The sequence below is a fragment of the Lepidochelys kempii genome, chromosome 7 (genome assembly GCF_965140265.1).
Source record: "Lepidochelys kempii isolate rLepKem1 chromosome 7, rLepKem1.hap2, whole genome shotgun sequence".
NCBI lineage: Eukaryota > Metazoa > Chordata > Testudines > Cheloniidae > Lepidochelys > Lepidochelys kempii.
Genome location: NC_133262.1, coordinates 88963457 through 88984566, shown reverse-complemented (window position 1 = coordinate 88984566; position 21110 = coordinate 88963457). Strand labels below are relative to the sequence as shown.

The window sequence follows — 21110 nt, the reverse complement described above, 5'->3', positions numbered from 1 at the left end:
AAACTTAGTGATAAACTCCTTATATACCATAAGAGTTTTAGTATAACTGCGTTTATCACATACGTCAGCCATGTTACCTGCAATCTAATCTTTCTAAGTGCCACCAATACTTCTTTCTGGGATTTATTCTGACAATATAAAACACTCAGACTGCTTTGAACAACTGCCATTTAAATAAGGCAAAACAAAAATCTGCTTCATTCACAGTAAACAGAATTTTTCCTGAAAATTACCCTCTTCTGAGGTGCAAGCTGGGTAATATAGTATTAGTTATAATGCTTCTCTACCTCCAAAGTCTGTGTAGCTGTATTCATGAAGCTAGATCTTTTACACAGTTAAAATGTTTTGTGCCACTGTGACTGGGTCACTTCTGGGCTCAGGACAATTCTCTACCAGGTCCTCACTCACATGTAAAGAAACAAAAGGTCTATTACTAAGCTGCCATCCCCTTAGGCTGGATAACACCTGCAACAGAGTTACTCAGCACCAGCAGATAAGGCAGGGGGGCAGAGGGATAGCTCAGTGGTTTGAGCATTGGCCTGCTAAACCCAGGGTTGTGAGTTCAGCCCTAGAGGGGGCCATTTATGGATCTGGGGCAAAAATTGGGGATTGGTCCTGCTTTAAGCAGGGGGTTGGACTGAAGTCCCTTCCAACCCTGATATTCTATGAAGTTACTGGTGACAAATTACACTATTGTCCCGCATCAGGCCTACCTTCCTTTGGGGAAGCTCTGGCAGGCAGCTGGATCTCAAGCCATTCCTCTCTCTCTCAGCCAGAGAAATGAAGACCTGATCTCCTTCCTGGTCAGCCCAAATGAGCTCTGCTCACCCCTTTTTAACACCTCCCGCCAAGTCTGGCACCTGTTTTAAGTTTAGCAGGGCGAAGCTGGTAGAGCCCACAGTAGCTCACTAACCCCTTCATAGCCACTCTATATCACAAAGCAACCTTAAAAGCCAGTTTAATTGGCAAGTACAGATTTCTACTTGGGAAATCCTTCCCTTCCCAGGGAAGTGGAAGAATTCCACTGATAGTGTATGGTCAATGATATAGTCTGTGATGGTGCCAGACCAGGTGCCAGTTTATGGCAAGGCCCCTAATCCTCAGTGAACACCAACAACCAGGCAATTTGGTTTACCCATGTGTTAGCATTGCTAAAGTAGATGGTAAGTTGGTAGAAATATCTTTAGTATTTAGACCTGATGAAATGTTTGTATGATGCTGCATGCAATGATCTCACTTATAACTTTACGTCAGGGCTACAGATGTTATATTAAGTAAAAAGAAAAGGAGGACTTGTGGCACCTGAGAGACTAACCAATTTATTTGAGCATAAGCTTTCGTGAGCTACAGCTCACTTCATCGGATGCAATAGCTCACGAAAGCTTATGCTCAAATAAATTTGTTAGTCTCTCAGGTGCCACAAGTACTCCTATTCTTTTTTCTTTTTGCGAATACAGACTAACACGGTTGCTACTCCAAAACCTGTTATATTAAGTGTTTACATTGTAAACCTCTGCAACTGTGGAACTTATCAAACAGGAGAAAAGCCTTCTCTAATGCAAATGCTGGCTACCTACAGAAGATGTTAGGTCTTGCCAAAGGAGAAGGCCTTTGAGACCAAATGAATCATTGTGAGACATCAAAGAATAGAAACTTTGTTAATTGCATGGGTGGCCTGTGAATTGCCAGCTGGAGGAGGCTAGCCTCCAGACCCGTCCCTGCCCCTGCCCCTGCCCCTTCTGCCCCCCCAGCCCTGCAACGTGGGAAGGTGGGCAATGCATGGCCCCAGCCTCCCCAGCTACGGAGCATGGGAGGCCGCAGCCCGCCCAGCCCCGGAGCACAGGAGGATGGGCGGTCACAGCCTTCCAGCTCCGGAGTGCTGGGAAGGTGGGTGGCGCATGGCCCCAGGCTCCGCAGGCCCAACTAGAGAGCTGGAGGACTGGCCTCGGAGCTGCACACAGAGAGCAGTGTTAAGCAGGAGGCGGGGCCATGGCTGGCTGTTTGGGGAGGCAGAGCCACCCCCACCCTATGCAACCCACCTCCCATGGTTAATTGCATTCCTCACTGCCTCCAGGAAGAGGAGACCTGTGCCTGAACTCATTCCATAAGCTTGGACTCTGGGAAGAAGGGCATAAAAATCCCTGACGAGGAGAAACTAGGGTATTTCCCCTGCTTGGACTCTAAAGCAACAAGAATCACTAAGCATAAGCAAAAGACCCCCAGCTGTTTTGTCTGGGTTATCCCTAACAGACATATAAAGCTTGCACATTATAGCAGTACTATCATCTTTTGGAACCTAAGACAATCTCATTTGTGTGTGTATGTTTACCTGCTTTAGCCTTGTAAAAAACTCCAATTTATTTTTCCTAGTTAATAAATCTTTAGATAATTTGTTATAGATTGGCTACAAGTGTTGTCTTTGGTTTGAGTTCTGCAATACAGTTGACATGGGGTAAGTCACCGGCCCTTTGGGACTAAGAGTAACCTGAATATTGCTGTGATTTTTGGTGTAAAGGACAATCTATCACAAAGAGAAGCTTGCCTCGTTGGCAAAGATAGTCTCCCAGGGCAGTGGTTCTCAAAGCCGGTCCGCCACTTGTTCAGGGAAAGACCCTGGCACACTGGACCGGTTTGTTTACCTGCCGCGTCTGCAGGTTCGGCCGATCGCGGCTCCCACTGGCGGTGGTTCGCCGCTCCAGGCCAATGGGGGCTGCAGGAAGCGGTGCGGGCCAAGCAACATGCTGGCCGCCCTTCCCGCAGCCCCTATTTTCCTCAATCCCGTATTTTGCCTTTTCTCTCTTTCTCTGTGGTAGATTGTCTAGGAGGACACTAGGCCTGTTTTTCAATTTGTCTGCCACCTAATGCACTGAGAATTTACCATGAAATTCTTCTATCCAGAAGAGCATGGGCATAAGATTTGATCAAGGATTAAGCTGAAGAGCAGCAGAACCAAAAATAAATTGAAAATTACACGTAACACTAAAGTGCAATAATAAGCTGTGTGCATATTTTGTATTGTACAATGGATTTTTAGCCTTCTGTACTTTGTTGTTTTGTGTTGGTTTAAAAATGTCTAATTATCTATCTCAGAAATAAACATTTAAATTTACAGAGTTTTTTAAATCACTCCTACATAATGAAGGTAACATCTTTAGCCTGACCAGTTTAAAATGTCTTTAACAGAAAGTTAACCTGTCCCATTCCTATCACTCTCAGATGGATCCTACATTCTCTTCCATTGCTACTTTTAACTGTCAGCTATATTTTAGTTTATATTACTCCCTCTTTATATGCAATATGCGCTTCATGCTTTCATGTATTGTGCCCATCTCTACAAAACATCTTGTCTATTCTGCTTTCACAGAAAATTGTTTTATAATGCTTTCATGGAAGAGATTATTTAAAACATAAACTGTCTTGCATTAATGTAGTCTTCTGTTGGAAGATCCATTCTGTACAACCATCACAGTGCCTCAACTAAGATAAGCCAACCCACAATGTATCGTCTTAAGCAAAATATATATATTTTTTAATTGTCAGCTGGAAAAAAGGTTTCCAAACACAAACAGGGAACTTCTTGACTGTGCATTTGGATTTTTAAAATCTGCAAAAGCTGCAGAAGGTTTTATATATTCTGACTGCAGTAGTAAAAGAGAAATAAATAAAAGTCAGGCAGTAAAAGTAGTAATTGTTGCTGTTTAGCTTCCTTCCATCTACATTTAGACTGCTCACTCAGTTCTGCAGACATAACTTTGTTAATTGAAAAAAAGAAGAAGAAAAAAAAGAAGGGGATTATAATTAAATTTTAGAGAAAAATTATATCAAGTTTTTAAGCTTTCATCTTCCAGCACATGCAACTCAGAGTTTAAGGCCAGAAGTGACCAACAGATCATATAACATGACCTCCCATATATCACAGGCCACCACCACCCCCACCCAGCAACTACTCATGAATTCCCACTAATGAAATTAGACCAAAGTATTACAACTCTCAGGAGCCTAAAATCAGTGTTTCCCAACCAGCGTGCCATCAGGCATGAATCGGTGTGCCATCAGGAATTTTGAAAAAATCACTCGTGAAGAAAAAAAAGCAGCTCATTTATTTAAATTAGTGTCAGAACCAAATTCCATTTTTTGCTGTGGCTCATCATGTGTACATGTATGAGATCACAAGATGTAATTTTGGTGTCCAGAGGTGAGGGTGCACCACACAAATCTTTTATTGGAGTGTGCCTTAGACTGCAAAAAGGTTGAGAAGCAGCAGCCTAAACTATTATGTGCCACAGTCAGAGAACAGGAGGGACCAAGATGCACTAATGCCTGAGGCCCCTGCAATGGCAGGGAACTGATTAAGTGAGATATACCCGGATAATCCTGGGAACTGACCGGGACGCTATACTGCAGAGGAAGGCAAACCTCCACAAAGGTCAGTGCCAATCTGCTTTTTGGGAAAATTCCTTCCTGACCCCACACTTGGGGTCAGTTAAACCCTGAGCATGTGAGCAATAACCATCCAGGTAGGCATGTGAGAGAAAGAATGCTTGGTGCCACCTCAGAGCACTGGCCAAATCTGTCCAGTGTCCCATCTCCAGCCATGGCCATCTCTGATGCTTCAGAGGAAGTAGACCAAAACCACCCTTGAGCCAGAATATGTTGGAAGACCTCACATACACACTTCCTGACCTCTGCAGTCACCGACTGAAATCTCATGCTTCAGGGCTTCAGCAACGTAAGAAAAACTTATGGAGACTCTCACAGTTTCTGAAACCTGCCCCATATCATCACAAGCAATCCTGTCATATAATCCCACTCCACTTCTCTCTTAAAACCAATTAAATTGTTTGTCCCACAACTCCTATTGGGAGGCTGTTCCAGAACCTCACTCCTCTGATGGTTAGCAACATTCTTCTAATTTCCATCCTGAATTTGTTCATGGCAAATTTATATACTTTGTTCTTGTGCCAACGTTGACCTTTAGATTAAATAACACTTCACCTTCCCTGCTGTTTACCTCCCTTATGTATTTATAGAAAGCAATCATCCCTTCTCAGCCTTCTTTTTGATAAGCTGAATAAGCCAAGCTGATCACATAAGAAAGGTTCTTCATTCCTCAGTCATAGTAGCTCTGGTCTGTACCTGTTCCAGTTTGAATTTAACTTTCTTGAACATGAATGACCAGAATTGTATACAATTCTTACCAATGCCTCGTTCAACGACATTAATTGTCAGCCTGTGATCAACCAAAACTCCCAGATATCTCTTCTCTAACACTTCCAGTTGATGAGCTCCCAGCTTGTAGCAGAAATTCTCATAATTAGACCCTACGTGCATGATCTCCCAATTTGTACTATTGAATTTCATCCTATTTCTGTTATTCAAGTCTTCAACATTATCCTGATCTTCCTGTGCAATATGCCAATCCTCTTCTGTATTGATGATGGCTCCCAACTTTGTATGATCAGCAAATTTCATTTCATTTCATTTCTACTTTTTATGCCATGATTATTAATAAAAATAATGAATGATTGGTCCCAAGACGGATCCTTGAGGAATTCCACTAGTAACCACCCTTCACTCTTAGAGTTCACCTTTCAGCACAACCTTCCTTATTCTCTTTTTATTTATATTACTAAAAAAATTCTGGTTATTTTAATTTTTTTGCCAAGAGTTAATCCAGCTTGATTTTTGGCAATCCTCACTTTATTCCTATATTTTGTAACCTACAATATTCAGCTTTCTTGCTGATGAATCCCTTTTCCCATCCCTACAGGCTCTCTGCTTACTCTTAATAATCATTTATTCATCCAGTTGCATTCGGAACCATCCCCTACACATTGTTTCCCCTTGCTTGGAATACACAAAACAAATAGATTTTTGTATAGTTGATTTAAGAAATTCCAAGTTTCCCCACGTTTAAGTCTAAACTCTTCAGTTCAATTGACTTCTTTAATTAATTCCCTTAACTTCCCAAAGTCTGATCTTTTGAAATGATAATAAACATAGCTGACAAATTGGTTTGGATTATCCTTCCATTTAATTTAAACTGAAACAATTACAGATTGCTTAATCCAGGGCTATCTCCTATGACCATGGTGTCCTCACTATTTACCAAAACTAAGTCTAAAATTGTAAAAAGAACAGGAGTAATTGTGGCACCTTAGAGACCAACAAATTTATTTGACCATAAGCTTTTGTGGGCTACAGCCCACTTCATCAGATGCATGCAATGGAAAATACAGTAGGACAATTTTATATACACAGAGAACATGAAATAATGGGTGTTACAATGCACACTATAACAAGAGCAATCAGTTAAGGTGAGCTATTACCAGCAGGATTAAAAAAAAACCTTCTATAGTGAACATCAAGATGGGCCATTTCCAGCAGTTGACAAGAACGTGTGGGGAACAGTAGGGGGGAAAATAAACATGGGGAAATAGTTTTACTTTGTGTAATGACACATCCACTCCCAGTCTTTATTCAAGCCTAAGTTAATTGTATCCAGTTTGCAAATTAATTCCAATTCAGCAATCTCTCATTGGAGTCTGTTTCTCAAGGTTTTTTGTTTTAATATTGTGACTTTTAGGTCTGTAATCGAGTGACCAGAGAGATTGAAGTGTTCTCCGACTGCTTTTTGAATGTTACAGACAGCCCCCCAACCTGAAGCAAATACTCACCAGCAACCACACAACAAAAACACTAACCCAGGAACCTATCCTTGCAACAAAGCCCGTTGCCAACTGTGTCCACATATCTATTCAGGGGACACGATCATAGGGCCTAATCAAATCAGCCACGCTATCAGAGGCTCGTTCACCTGCACATCTACCAATGTGATATATGCCATCATGTGCCAGCAATACCCCTCTGCCATGTACATTGGCCAAACTGGACAGTCTCTACATAAAAGAATCAATGGACACAAATCAGACGTCAAGAATTATAATATTCAAAAACCAGTTGGAGAACACTTCAATCTCTCTGGTCACTTGATTACACACTTAAAAGTCACAATATTACAACTAAAAAACTTCAGAAACAGACTCCAACGAGAGACTGCTGAATTGGAATTAATTTGCAAACTGGACACCATTAAATTAGGCTCGAATAAAGACTGGGAGTGGATGTGTCATTACACAAAGTAAAACTATTTCCCCATGTTTATTTTTCCCCCCTACTGTTTCTCACACGTTCTTGTCAACTGCTGGAAATGGCCCATCTTGATTCTCACTACAAAAGGTTTTGTTTTTTCTCTCCTGCTGGTAATAGCTCACCTTAACTGATCACTCTCGTTATAGTGTGTATGATTACACCCATTGTTTCATGTTCTCTGTGTATATAAAATTGTCTTACTGTATTTTCCACTGCATGCATCCGATGAAGTGAGCTGTAGCCCACGAAAGCTTATGCTCAAATAAATTTGTAAGTCTCTAAGGTGCTACAAGTACTCCTGTTCTTTTTGCGGATACAGACTAAAAAGGCTGCTGCTCTGAAACCTATCAAAATTGTATTGTCTCTTTGTTGGTTCAGTGATGATCTGGTGAATAAAACTGTAGTCTATCTCATCCAGGAAGAACCGGGTCCTAACAATATTAGTAGCATTTATTCTCCAATCTATAGATGGGAAGTTATGGTCTCACATTATGGCACAATATTACTAATAATATTTAAAAATATCTTTATCATATCTAAGTTCTACTCTGAGAGTCTACAGCAGACCCCTAACACTATCCCAGTAGAACCTATTTTATAATGCTTCCCCAGAGTGATTTAGAACCAAATAGTTTTTGTTTTGTCCATACCATCCGTTCTTACTACTTTACAATTTATTGCATCACTGAAGAACAATGCTACCCAGCCACCTTACTTTCTTATTCTGTCTCTCCTAAACACTACATACCCTTTAATACCTGTATACCAATCATGACTGCTCTTCCACCATGATCCTGTAATCCCTACAATGTCCAGTTTGCTCTCCTTCATCAATAGTTCCAGTTTCCCCCTTTTATTTCCCAGACTCCTTGCATTCATATACAAGCATCACAATTTCCTTCAGACTTCATCCAGTTTTCTATGAAGCCAGATTAGATATAGCTCTTGGACCAACTGTAAAATCTTCCTGACTACTACTTCAGTCAATATTTTTACTTTCTCTCTTGTTGCCATCCATACTTTCACCTTCTGGTGTTCCATTATCCTGTACTATATCTTCATTTAACTGTTTTTCCTCCTTCTTTGTATTGAAGCAGAATGTGGCGATTATCCAAGTCTCTGTCACTCTTCTCCCCTCATTTCCTGGTTTAAAGCCCTTTTTTATCTATCATGCCAGTCTTGATCTTAGAAGGATAATATGCAAATAGAGTCCATCTGTTGAGAAGAGTCTTCTTTCTGTGAATGCCTCCCAATAGTCTTCAGAGTAGCAGCCATGTTAGTCTGTATCCACAAAAAGAAAAGGAGGACTTGTGGCACCTTAGAGACTAACCAATTTATTTGAGCATAAGCTTTTGTGAGCTACAGATCACTTCATGCATCTGATGAAGCTCACGAAAGCTTATGCTCAAATAAATTTGTTAGTCTGTAAGGTGCCACAAGTACTCCTTTTCTTTTTCCCCAATACTTTGTTATTCCAAAACCTTCCTTATAGCACCAGTCCTTGAGCCATCTGTTGATCTTCATTATATTGTCATGCTTTGGCCCGTCCTTCTTCAGGGACCAGAAATGTTCCTTCCTCTTCTTTAAGTAACTTACCAGTCTCACAAAATTATCCTTGATCCATTCCAGTGGGAATCTAGCAGTATCCTTAATCCCAACATGCAACACAGTCGGTGGATTTTTCCCAACCCTATCAGGATCCTTTTCAACCTCACGTCCACATCTCATATCCTTCCTCTTGGCGGACAGCATACTCTTCTGTTCTCTGGATCTGGTCTGGTGCCAGGCCTGTTGATTCTTCTTAGTATGGATTTCCCAGTCACATAGACCTGCCTCTTCTGGGTGTCAATATGAATCTGTCTTATGCTCTCTCTGTCTTCAAGTACATCACTGTCATTCTTTGGGCTCTAGTACCTGGCTATCACCATCATCTTTTCCTCTCTTCTTCAGGGGCTGGTTTCCATTATTTTCTTCCTTGCCACCACATCTTTTGTTTGTTTCTTCTCCTTATTTCCCAGTACAGCAAACTTGTTACTCAACTCAATTTCATCACCAGTAGCTGGTCTTACTCTCTTGTTCCTGTGGTCATGTTCTTCCATGCAGCACTTTTCTCCTCAGAGCCTTTTGTTTGGCAGGTAGCTGCTAATATTGAGTTGTCTGTACCACCCCCTCCTCCTCTTCTCCTGCATTATACCGTCAAATCCCCATCTGAATTCCATCACCGTCTCCAGCTGCATCTCTAATCCTTGGATCTTCTCTGCCATGAGTTCTATGAGGTGACATTTCATGCATAAGTAGCTTCCATCAGATATCCACTCAAGGATAATGCACATCCTGCAGCTTCTGCATCCAACCATCTTCTTTGTCTCCTATCCTTGTCGGTTCACTTCTAGTGCTGCCTTAGTAGCCATCATTATCTTGTCTTCTGAGTCCCTACTCCTAGAGAAAAAGAAAGGACATAAATCCCCACAAACTCCCAACCACAAACTCCCACAGAAATTCTTCTGTTAGCTGCTAAGTGTTCACTGCTCCAACATTCACTACTGACTGGCTTTTAAACCTAGCTAAGTGAAATCAGCACTATTCTCTCATTAAGGGATATCAGCAAGCACCAGATCAAGCTGCACACCTGGAACAAATCCCTGGAAAATCAAGATTTGCACCTCTAGAACACAAAACCACCACTCTCCTTTCAGGCCAAACTCCCACAAATGCTGCTGTTTGCTGTTAGCTCAACGGTGAGAGTTTGAAATGACATCACTTGCCAAAAAGCCACAGGGTTTTTCCTGAAATGAATACTTTCTCCTCAATTAGAACGGTCTCTTTTCCATGCAATATTATATTCAAAGTCTGTTCAGTAAGTGTTCTCTGCTATAAATATCCATTCACTCTGCCTTGGTTCTCAGATCAGTTCAGAATGTTTTGACCTTTTTCATGGTATTTATCTCTAAACCAGATGACAAGGGAGTTTAGGCATTGTTACAGGGAACCACCTCCTTGGCCCATTATCTTTTAAGATAAATGTCAAACTTCATTCTGATGAACTCTATGTCATCGGGCACAATGAGTTTGTGTAATTCCAGCAACATTTCTAAATCAAAGCTAAGCGCTGACATTTTTACTTAGGACTTTGATCTTTTTGTCAGGAATACCACCAAAGAAAAGAAGGGGAAAATACATTTTCCTAAGTAACTTCTGAAAGGTTAGCTATTATAACATTGTTGGATTTTCTCATGTATTATAATTCCTCAGATCTTCTGTGCAGACTAAATCCTGCCATCATTTCTTCTTGTGAAATCAAGGATAATGGAGTGATTTTGCTCCCTTACAGTAGGTCACTGAAAGCTGACAGAATCTGACCCTGCAGTGGCACAACGTGCTCTACTATAAACCTCGTGTTCGTGTTACTATTACACATCCCTATTTTCCAAGTTTAAACTTAGCTGTAAAATTCCATCATGGACTATAAAACTATGTTAAAACCCCCTAAGGTCTACCTATCAAAGGTAAGTGGCAATTCAACTATGATCTCCAGCCTACCTTTCTGCCAAAGACAGTAACGTATGTCTCCAGGGTCAGACTGGAGTCAGAATCACTTATGATTTAGCTGATACAAAACATAGGTAAATCATTTCACCATAGTATTTCATGGGAAAACATTTTAATTAGCAAAGAAAACAAAACAGAGATGTTTGAAATGGTTAAACAAACAAAACAAAGACATAGCATTATTAAACAAGTGAGAAGTGAGCGAACAAACACACTTCAACTATTACGCTGCTCTTCTCTTCTAGCCCAGTTAACTGTCTAATTATCCGCTACCAACATCAGAGCTTCATACTTGCTGCAACAGCTCTATTTCCAGTACACATTAAAATCTACAATGTGGTATTTATCATTGGCTGGTAACACACTGCATTTTCATTTGATGCTTTTGGAAATAAAAATAAAATAAACACATTCTCATTTTCCAGTAACTAAACAATAGCCAACAGTTCAAAGTGTTAATGGTTCTAACTGCAAGGGCCTGATCTGCATGCCTTCCTCTAGCCAAACTCCCACTGAAGTCAATGTTGGTTCAATCTGCGTAAGAAATGTAGGGTTGCCCCTATAAATGGGAATAGTAATGGGATTTGTTTTTTCTGGCAGGGAGAGGCTGTCCTCCCTTGGAAAATGTGGTAAATGGCACTTAACTAGCCAGCTTTGATGCTCTGCAGGAAGTTAATTACAGTTCATGAATCTCATTTATATTTTGTGATATTTTCTCTTGTGATTAAGATTCAGGCACTCAAGAAAATGAGTGAAGGAATGAAGTGTTCCACAGCTGCTAAGCTTTTGTTTAATACTCTTCCGGTACAAATGTGTGTGATATTAATAGCTGCTGCAGCAACTGTGCACTTTCTTCACTATCTGTAAAATGGGTTTCTATAAAAGTAGCTTCATTAGTCCATACTAATAGATCCTCCTTTGTCCATAGGTGGTGACAGTCCAACAGGTAGAAGAAGAACCTTTTGTCTCAAAGGAGGTGACTGCTACTAGTGCACACAGGATTAACACTAATAGACCTTGTTAATATCAAATATCAGTAACACAGAACAAGACTAACTGGGTGGGTGTATGGATAACTGGAGCTACTCTCTCATTTTACAAGTAGGAGAAAATGACTCTCTGGTGTAGCAGTAATACAGTCCAAATAGCAGTACCAGTGAATAGAATTAGAGAGGTGAAAAACATACCCTTGACTTTACAAAAAAAATTGGTTTACTGAATTACAGCCCATAGGCAATATCTGCCAAAAGCTGCACCCTTTGAGGCGGTAGTGTTTAACTTTTAATGTAGAACAGTGAATGGACTTTTGAGTGGCCACTTTGACATTATTTCTTGTTCAGGAATCATCCCCTATATCATGGGTTTCTACTGCAAGGGATCAGGGACCACTTCTCGAAGGTATGTTTCAAAGATAGCAGAGCAAATCAAGTCAGAGATGGATGCTTTGGAAGCCTTCTTCTGTTGCTCCAAAACAAATGCGGAAATGGCCAGTGGGATTTTTTTTTCTTTTCAGATAAAAATTGAAGACTCACAGCAACTAAAATGAGTGCAAGATACTATCCTTGTCCCATTTTTGGTTGGGACAGAAGGCAAGAAAGGATACGTCTTGATTAGTAAAAAAGTAGAAATGTATTATGAATGAATCTGTTCACAATTGTCAGAACCAATTTGCCAGGCTGAAAGATCTAGCAAAGTCTGTGATTTCTCCTCTCCTTCTGGCGGAGGTAACCACAAAGTACCAAGCTGCACATGAGAAAAGCTAGAGGAATAGTAGCTACGGGTTCGAAAGAAGGCAGGCACATTCTTTAGAATACCATAATGAGCTTCTGTGATGAAACAGAATTAATGAAAATTGGCCTTTATTAGCTTGACAGCTTTCAGAAACTGCATCACTAAAGGAAGAGATCCTAAATACAATTGCTTCACCCTTGAATATACTAAAAGACAAAATTTACTTTATGATGCGTTGGATATATTTAAGAAAAGTAGAATTTGGGACAAAAATTAGACACCATCAAAGTGTTCCACAGCTGCTAAGCTTTTGTTTAACACTCTTCTGGTAGGTTATCAAAACTATTTAATGACTTGTTTTCGTGACTTGAAAACAGTGGTGATGACTGAGTCAAGTAGCTTTTGGACCCTCAGGCCAAACAGGAGCGATAGGAGGCAGGGACAGGTTGCTGAGATGGTCATGGTGACTTGACTTCTGAAATAATAGGATGTCTGTGCAAGGAAGGGGCCAGGGCTCAGTTACAGTCAAAGTCCACAAAACAATTCCTCTGCAATCAAGGTGAAGCTATAGAAAAATCAGTTTAATCTTGTATCTTCATTTTCTGGGGAATAAAGACGAAAAGATGGAGTTTTTCAAAAGATTGTGATTTCAAAGAATAGAGAATGTATCTGTCCCTCTATTTGCTGCACAAATGAGGTACTTTGAAGTTGTGGATTGGGAGGTGGGAAGGGAGTCTGCTTTTGAACATTCTGAAAATCTAAATAAATACTTGTACGCTGAAGATTTATTTTGATGATATATGGTGGAACAGTTGAGCTGATCTGCTGTCATCATGAATTCCCTGGTTATGCTGATTTGCTTTAAGGGTTTAAGGTTAATTTTAGGATAGTTACTGTTCACTGGACACTTGTCTCCCACTGAACGTTGAGATAAATCACTTTTGAGGAATGGCTGAATGGACTAGAATGGGATTTGGCAAAATACAAGGTTTGAATGGTAGAAATCTAGGTGAACAGTTTAGATTTCCAGTCTATTTTACTATGAAGATGATTCTTTCTGTAGAACCACTTGCCTTGTGCAGACATCTAGGTCACATCGCTTCCACATCTGAAGAGTCTGGTTTCCGTCAGTGTAATAGTCTAATCAGGATCTGATAGTATAATTCACCTAAGGAGGGAAATGGATTGAGTACATGAGACCAGACATTTCCTCAGATTTTATTTAGAAAGTGAAGCTTTCTGTCCCATTGCATAAATAGAGAGGAGAGGTGTTGTATCTGTTGTACAGCAAACTCTAGGCACTATATTGAAGAAAGTTATTAACCCAAAGAGCAAAAAGGGACTTACATGGCAGATAGACTAGGCTGAGAGCTGGTTGTTAGAGAGTATTTTCTGAAGCCTTTCTTAAAGCAAATGCATGCAGTCCTCCTGAGTTATGAAGAGAGCTCTCAGAGCCTAACAGTGTTCCAGCACACACTGGAGAATCTGATAGGCCTTCTGAAGAGATTCAGCTTTCACTAGCCAGTCATCTAAATAAGTCAGAATAGTAACCTCTTCTTAGTGATGGGCAATCAAAGAGACTCGGAATCCTTAAAATATCCATAAGCCTGAAAAAGAGGGCTGTATATTGTAAGGATTGGTTGTTGGTCTCAAAACTTAAGTATTTCTGAAGAGAACTGCAATAGGTATATGGTGAAACGCATCTTGTAGATACATGGAAGCTAAATATTCTTCCTGCTGTACAGCTGATATTACAGAGAGAACAGATTACATTTTTAACTTCTTGTACTCTAGAAAGAAGTTTAGTCATTTGTGATCTAAGAATGAAGACTCCTGATTACTTCAGCTCTAGAAACAAACAACAGAGAAAAACCCTTTGTCTGGCCAATCTGTAGGGACAGGAAGGGTAGCACAAATATACAAGGGTGTTTGATACAGTTTACAACATTTTTATTTAGAGAGCCAAGAAAAAAGGTGAAAACATTTTTGAGTTTGAGGGAAATGAAGCAAATTCTAACCACCATTGGAACCTACAGACAGACTCAGTTTGTCTGATATTATGTTTTCTCATTCTGATAAAATGGTTAATTCTCTTCCTCCCTCAAAAGAATGAATTGGAGGGGCAAGCGAAAGAAGTCAGAATCTGATTTATTGGGGTGGAGACATCCTGAATGTCATCTCTGCCTTCGTGACATTGATTATAGCATCCTGGGCCAGGAAAATTGAGCTGAATGGGATGGAGTTTGCAAATGTATCTATACTAGGGGGTAAAATATACACTTCAGGCAGAAAAATCTATTGCTTTATCACCTGTCTCCCAGAATGGTGAGGAGAGAAGCCTTGTTTTCTGAACATTAGTGGCACACAGACAATAGCAATAGACGGTGTTTTGTGTGCCACCACTTGACTGCTCATTTTTATGTATAGACAAATCTTGAAAATGCCCAAAGTAGAATGGGCTAGAATGTCACAATCCAGTTTCTCTTGAATCTGTTCTGAAATTATCTTATGTGAAGAGAAGCCTTCTCAACTAAATAATAAATATTCTGATGAAAGAAAGATATATGTAAAGATGCTGCTACCCCCTGGCCTCTCTATCAAACATCATCTTTAAGATTGTTTCCATTTTCTTGGTTTAATAATAAAAACCCACACCTTTTGAGGAAATTAAGTTTATTAGTGTATTCTGCAATAATGGAATGGATAAGAATAAGGATCCCAGATATTCTTTTTAAGGAATTTATATATTGTATTAAGTACAAATGAAGAAATATTTACTATCAGGTATTCTCCTAAATATCCTTTCTTTAAAACTGGAAACACCTGGACACTTTTTTTATTTTTGCTAAGAGTCAGAAAAAAACCAACCCCTCTTTTTTATGATAGTTGGAAATATAGAATTCTCAGAGAAAGTTAAGATCATGAGCACTGCTATGATTAAATGCCCTGTGTCCTCTGTGCTAAACTCCCTCAGGCTGGTGTCCTCAGGTTCAGTAATTGACTTTGAAAAAGACAGATGATGCCTACTCGAGTTACAAAACCTTAGAGAGAATATGCTCCAATTTCCTTTTCACCTTTCAGGGCATGTCAGAAGAGAAAGGCCTGTCAGGTTTCTTAGCACAAGAGAAGGGCACTTCCTTGATGGGCAGAAATGGTTCTTGCTCATATGTTTAACAGGAGATTGACCTCTGTGGAAGAGGGTTCACATAGTGGCTGCAAAGACTGGCTTCTCTGAAATCTTTGTTGAGGTCTGGATCCTAAAAACAGAATTAAAGCAGGGATGTCTAAGGTCACTTAGGACTCCCATCATGGTGGCAATGGAGCTGGAAAAAGTCAACATGTAAAATTTTATTTTTGCTGACTCTGGAGAAGTTTATGGAGAGCCTGCATATTTGTAAGAAGTGGAAGGATACATGCATCACAGGATTTTGTAGCAGCCTGGGTCTTGCTGAACCCATGTATCACAAGAACACAAAATCTTCTCTGTCTGGCCACTATGACAGAGCAATTGGTAACAATCCTGTTATATTTTTCTGTTTTTCCCCATTGTCAGTCATGTTTTGAAAAAAAAATACTCCCCTGAGGAGAGCTGCACATCAGCTCCTCACTGAGACAAAGTAAAAACTCCTGTGCATTAGCAGCAGTGAACTCCTGTGTTTTGAAAAATGCTACAACAGTACTGTCACGTGACTTTTTGATATATTTCCATAATTTTGTTTTGTGTCTGCATATTCAGTGAAATCTTAGAGTACACAGCAGTTTGGTCAGATTAGATCTGCCTATGGTGTTGACATATCGAGCCAAATGGAAAACATTATACCTGTTAATGGCAAAGAAAAGAAGAAAAAAATCCTGCCTGTCATGAAATATCATTTTTATACAGTAGAAATTTTCACACTGAACAGTATTATTACTAGTCCAGGGAAAACATGCCATGCTACATCTATATACTTTCAACAGCCTGAAATTCTGATCTTCATATATCTTTTCAGAAAAAAAAATCCGTGATAAACTGGACCCAAACTTCACATTTCTCACAAGTGGACCCATATTTAAAAATGAGATATTCTATTACTCTAAAGCAGACCAAACAATTCTAGTATTTTCCTTTTTTTTAAGCTATGAAAAGTCTGAACAACCTGTTTAATGTGATCACAGGCAATAACTGGGAGCCAAAAGCTGCTGCTTTCAGTTAGCATTTTATTTTCTGCTATAAGAACACATCACTATTAGCTATGACATTCTAGTTGTGAGGAGGACCTGGTATTTATTAATTAACACACAATCCAAAATACTTTGAAGTTTCACCTTCTAAAAAATATAAGTAATCACAGAAGATAGGGTTGCTAAAAATACCAAACTAATTTAACTATCTCTGACTGAGGCTCATTTCACATCTGGACTTCACAATTTTGTGATGCTAACTGTGATCCATTAATTAAGACACTATAGATTTTCTATTCCTTGTTTTAGGGGGATTGAAAGTTTATGTTGCTTTCAAAGTTCAGTGAGATATATATGCAGTTCTATATAGCTAGAGGAGTCTTTCAGAATATGTCAGAATCAAAGAAATTCATATACTTGTTATAAACTGGGAAATATCTATTTTTAGAGAGTATGGTGCATGCCTGTGTGTGTGTGTGTTCTTATGATCGGTTACTTCTATGGAGGTAGACCATAACAGATTGTTTGAGGAACTAAGCACAGAAAGGTAAAACAATGGCCTAGGTATTGTGTCAATATTTTAAAAGGGTAAACAGAATGGTCTGGGTAATTATAGGCCTTACAGTATGACACTGATCTCAGGCAAGATGGAACTGCTGATACATGATTTCACTCATGAAGAATTAAAGGAGGGTAATATAATTAATGCCAATCAACATGACTTTATGAAAAATAGATTCTGTCAAACTAACTTGATCTCTCTTTTGGATGAGAGTACAAGTTTCATAAAGATAATTGTGTTGATATAATATACTTTGACTTCTGTAACGCATTTGATTTGGAACCACACATTTTGATTAAAAAACTAGAACCTCATAATACTAACATGATACACATTAAATGGATTAATAGCTGGCTAACTGAGAGGCCTCAAAATGGAAATGGAAACTCATCATAGAGCAGACGTGTTTCTACTGGGGTCCCACAGGGTCGGTTCTTGTCCCAACACTATTTAACATTTTTATAAATGACTTTGAAGAAAACATAAAATCATCACTGATAAAGTTTGCAGATGAGACAAAAATTAGGGGAACAGTAAATAATGAAGAGGACAGGTCACTGAGAAAGAACAATCTGAATTGGTTGATAAACTGGGTGCAGTCAAACAATATCCATTTTAATATAGCTAAATGTAAATGTATACATCTAGGAACAAAGAATGTAGGTCATACTTACAGGATGGTGGGGGACTCTATCCTAGGAAGCAGTGACTCTGAAAAAGATTTAGTGTGGGGGGTGGATACTCAGCTGAACATGGGCTCTTAGTGTGATACTGTGACCAAAAGGGCTAATGTGATCTTTGGATGCATAAACCAAGGAATCTTGAATATGGAGTAGAGAGGTTATGTGACCTCTGTATTTGGCACTGGTGCAACTATTGCTGACATACTGTGTCCAGTTATGGTGTCTGTAGTTCAAAAAGGATATTGATAAATAGGAGAGGGTTCAGAGAAGTGCCATGGGAATGATGAAAGGATTAGAAAACATGCCTTATAGTGATAGGAGCTCGATTTATTTAATTTAACTAGAGAAGGTTAAGGGTGACTTGATTAAAGCCTTTAAGTACCTACAGGGGGAACAAATATTTAATAATGGGCTCTTCTCTGTAGCAGAGAAAGGTATAACATGATCCAATGGATAGAAATTGAAGTTAGACAAATTCTGATTCGAAATAAGGTGTACATTTTTAACAGTGAAGGTAATTAACCATTTACCAAGAGTTGTGATGGATTCTCCTCACTGGCAATTTTTAAAACAAGATTGGATGTTTTTCTAAGAGAGATGGTGTAGAAATTATTTTGGGGAAATTCTATATCCTATATTATATACAGGATGTCAGGTCAGGTGATCACAATAGTCCCTTCTGGTCTTGGAATCTATGAATCTATTAACACTAAGGGTATATCTACACTGCAGAAAACCCCTTGTGAACAGCGAATCTCATAGCCCAGGTCAACTCACTTTGACTCACGTGGTTTGTGCTAACAGGGCTAAAAATAGCAGCGTAGATGTTCCCACTTGGGCTGGATCCCGAGCTCTGAAATCCTTTTCCCTTGCTGGGTCTCAGAGCCCAGGCTCCAATCCGAGTGGGAGCATCTACACTGCTATTTTTAGCTCCATAGTGCAAGCTCAAGTCAGTTGACCGAGGCTCTGAAACTCACTGCTGCGGTGTTTTTGTTTTGTAGATGTACCCAATAATACTAGAGGACTTTGTGGCCTAGAAAGGATGAGGGTTAAGCCAGGGGCCAGAGACTGCCTGGGGTGTCAACGAAAAGCTGACAAGCTGGAAAACACACAGAGAGGGAGAAACTACAGCAAGGATTGTCTGTTTCTTCCTGCCAGAGACTGATAATACTCATGTGTGAAGGCTTTTTATTGTTTTTCCTCTTTGCTCTATGCATTTTGTACTTTAGGAGTGAATAAATAATGCTTTGTTTTGAAGACAGTGTTTCTGTGTCACTGAAAATGTATGGTGTCCATAGGGCAAGTCTTACAGGTGCCAACACAGAGCTGGACCTGTGTTAACATGGTTCAGACGCCTGGGGCTGCAGCCCAGAGATCCAGTCTAAACAGGGCCGGCTCTAGGTTTTTTGCAGCCCCAAGCATAAAAAAAACCAAAACCCACCTCCGAGAGCACAACTACAAAAGCAAAAAACAAAAAACCCAGACACCCAGAATGCCTCCCCTGGAATTGCGCCGCCCCAAGCACATGCTTGGTTTGCTGGTGCCTAGAGCCAGTCGTGAGTCTAAGAGTGGGTGGACACCTGTTTCCACCCAGAGCGAGGTGCAGGAAACCAAACCTGTCACCTGAGGGGTGCACATGAGATAGACTAAAAGGGGTATAAGATACTAGTTTACCTTGTAGCCATGACAATGGTGGCAGTTGTGTTGGGATTCAAACTGTGACAGTGGGAATTTGCAGCAAGTGACAATCAGCAGTAAAAACAAACATTTGCAAAGGTAAAGCAAAAGGGAAAGTGGTTTGTTATTTTGGGGAAGAGACAAGGAAAGAAAAGTTAGAGAAAATGAGTTATGCACAGCTCCCTAAAAAGCAGTCATGGAGATATGCAGAGGCAAGGGAACAGACCCCCAAAGCTAAGCAATTCACAGTCAGTTCAAGTTCTACACTCCAATAATTGGCACATATGCAGCAACCAGAGCAATGGCCTTGTCCAGACTCTGTTCCCTAGGACAGCAAAGCCTGGAGTGGCAGATTTAAAGGGAAAAGCTGCAACATGGGGGAAAAAAAGTTGGAGGAAAAGAATCATGCAGGTCAGGAGAAACAACACTGGAACCAGGGGCGGCTCTACCGATTTTGCCGACACAAGCAGTTGCCGCCGAATTGCCGCCTCCGCAACAGCGGCGGAGCTGCCACCGAAAGCCGCCGCGGGACACGGACTGACACCCCATTCTAAATGCTGCCCCAAGCACCTGCTTGGAAAGCTGGTGCCTGGAGCTGGCCCGGATTGGAACGAGAAAAGAATATGCCCGCAGCAAACCCATTTGGAAAGTGGGGACAGACACCATACCTAGCTCCTCAAGCAGCCTAGATTCTAAAGGCACTTCTACACTGAACACTCTTTATGGTAAAAAGAAAAGGAGTACTTGTGGCACCTTAGAGACTAACCAATTTATTTGAGCATACGCTTTTGTGAGCTACAGTGAGCTACAAGTGAGCTGTAGCTCACGAAAGCTTATGCTCAAATAAATTGGTTAGTCTCTAAGGTGCCACAAGTATTCCATTTCTTTTTGCGAATACAGACTAACACGGTTGCTACTCTGAAACCACTCTTTATGGTGGCATGTAGAAGAGCTAACCTGCACGCATCCCTAGCCAGGGTATAAATAGCAGGGTAGATGGTGAGGCACTGCTTAGTGAATGAAGACACACCTGAACCCTTAAGGCATATACCCTACACCAGTGGTTCTCAACCCCTTGAGAATCCGTGAGCAGGTTTTAGGGGGTCTGCGAAGCAGGACCAGTGTTAGACTTGCTGGGGCCCAGGGCAGAAAGCCAAAGCCCCACCACATGGGAATGAAGCCCAGGGGGGACCCTGAGCCCCACAACCCAGGACTGAAACAGAAGCCTGAGCAACTTAGCTTCACAGTGCCCCCTGTGGTGTGGGGCCCCTGCCAATTCTCCTGCTTGCTACCCCCTAATGCCACCCCTGGCTTTTACATGCAGAAAAGCCGCTGTAGTGGCACAGGTGGGCCATGGAGTTTTTATGGCATATCAGGGGGGCCTCAGAAAGAAAAAGGTTGAGAATCCCTGCCCTACACAGCCCTCTACATGCCGAGTAGTGGTTCTCCCATCTACACTGCTCTTTTACCAGCAGTGTCCACTGCCTCGCTGCTCCTGGAGCCTTTACCCTCTGCCTTGCCATTTCTGGATCCTTTTGCTGCTTTCTGTAGCTACACACCACAGGGTGGATGCAGCCGGCTTTTCACTGAGG

At 40.6% G+C, this 21110-nt stretch overlaps 1 protein-coding gene and 1 long non-coding RNA gene across 11 annotated transcripts in view; one reads left to right on the top strand and one right to left on the bottom strand.

The window, feature by feature from the left end:
- Positions 1 to 21110, bottom strand: part of PCDH15 (protocadherin related 15) — a 1355521-nt gene that overhangs the window by 129381 nt on the left and 1205030 nt on the right. The window lies entirely within an intron of this gene.
- Positions 1 to 21110, top strand: part of LOC140914859 (uncharacterized) — a 58151-nt gene that overhangs the window by 22947 nt on the left and 14094 nt on the right. The window lies entirely within an intron of this gene.